Source organism: Chaetura pelagica, unplaced genomic scaffold, assembly GCF_000747805.2.
Source record: "Chaetura pelagica isolate M959 unplaced genomic scaffold, ChaPel_1.0 scaffold349, whole genome shotgun sequence".
NCBI classification, from domain to species: Eukaryota; Metazoa; Chordata; class Aves; order Apodiformes; family Apodidae; genus Chaetura; species Chaetura pelagica.
Window position 1 is genome coordinate 119779 of NW_009954611.1, and position 1882 is coordinate 121660.

Sequence of the window (1882 nt, forward strand, 5' to 3'; positions counted from 1 at the left end):
GGGAGTGAGAGCACACAAGAAGCAAAGGCCCCCACAGTTGAGTGACTGTGTGCATGGAACAGCCAAAAAATGACACACTCCATGGTTTAAAAAGAAAGTAAGACAGAAATAATAAGAAAACAGGGTGTGTTTTCTGTGTGTGGGTGTTTTGTTTTCAGCCAGAGGACCCACATTCCTTTGTGTGATTTTTATAACTTGCTGTCATGACAGTAATGAGTACACTGTAAGAAACAAGCACAGATTATGTACATTGTATTATTGTCCAGTTATTTTAGGCATTCCTGTAACAATTCCACAGCAACATTTTGGACTTCAAGCTGCTGCATGCCTAAGATTGTACTTGACTGTAAGCACTCCAGAAGGCAAATGGCCACAGGTGGGATCCGAGGACAGAGGGTACGTTGGCACCTCTCCTCGCAGTTCACAGAGGGTTCATCCCTCCAGAGTCACCTGTAGGAAACAGCACTAAGGAGTTTATTACATGGATGGGTTGCTTCCTTCCTTTGCTTTCACTGGGTTCTAGGAGAGCCACAGGATGCTGAGCTGAGACTTTGGGGAGCAGGGTTTTGAAGATACTCTGGGTTTCTCTCTCTGGATGCAGGTTTCAAAGCAAGGTGCCTTGGCTGATAAGGCTTTCCTGCTTCCCCTCTCCCGGGCCAGCTGCAGCAGGGCCCCCCCACAGCAGCACGGGGCACATGCACCAGCTGCTTCTGTATGCCCCAGAGGCACCCGGACACAAGGGCAGCAGGGACCAGCTGGAAGAAAAAGCAAAAATGAGCAGGATTTACCAGGCCCTCAAGGCACTGCTTCTCACCCACAGACATCCCAGCTCCTCTGGTGCTGCGATCAAAGGAAAAAGGGGATGCTCAGTGTATGGGACAGGCAGGGGAAGGAGCATGGAGAGAGGGCATGACCTGAAGCGCCTTGGGTAGGCAAAACCAGGTCTGGAAAAGGTTGGGTGGGAGGTGACCCACTGCAGAGCACACAGAATTCGTATCCACGAGCAGGGAGAAGACCAGGGGAAACCAAACCATGGGGTCAGGGAAGAGGGACTAGTGGCTCTGCTGCTTTAGTAAGCCACACACTTAATAAGCTTCCAAAATAAAACCTGACTTATTCTCAGTACAAATTTCCAACCTAAGATGTCTCTGACACAACTCTTGTGGGGCAAACTTTGAGGCTCTGAGTGGCATCACTAGCATTTTGGTGTCCACCACAAAGCAAAGTAACATATCCTGTTGGGATGGGTTGGTTCCTGTATCCCAGCCAAACTGCCTTTTGTTGTGCTTGGTGTTTGGATGTTTGGGGGTTTCTTGTTTGTTTGGGGGTTTTTGTGTGTGTGTGTGTTTTGTGTTTTGGGGCTTTTGCTTAGTTTTGTTTCTTAATTAAGAAGTATCTTCTTATCCAAGATCTCCACAAAATCTGTCCCCTGCTCAGCTGCATTCCAGAGCAAACTTCCTGGTGTGTGCTGCAGCCAGGCCGGTATCCTCGCCACTAAAGCCTGCAGAAATACCCCTCTCATGACACACCCGGCACCAGGTGTCCCAAAATCTCAAACCCCTTCTCCTGCATCCTGTGCAGCGTGAGCCGGACCCCCGTACTCCGACAGGACACCCTCCCAGCCCAGCAGAAGGAAGGGGGTTGCGACAGGCGCCCTTTGCACCTGCGCTCTGGGACAGGCAGCAGTGCAGCAGCGTGGGGCAGGGAAAAAAAGGACCTCTCCAAAACACGGGGAAATACACGAGATAAATGGAGATTTGACGATTCCACGACAGGGTGCCTTGGCTGGGAAAGCTGACAGGAACTGCTTCTGAGAGGACCGTTCCGGCCCTGGCTGACTCCCCCCCAGGAACGGACCTACGGAAGATGCTCAGTGTCCCTG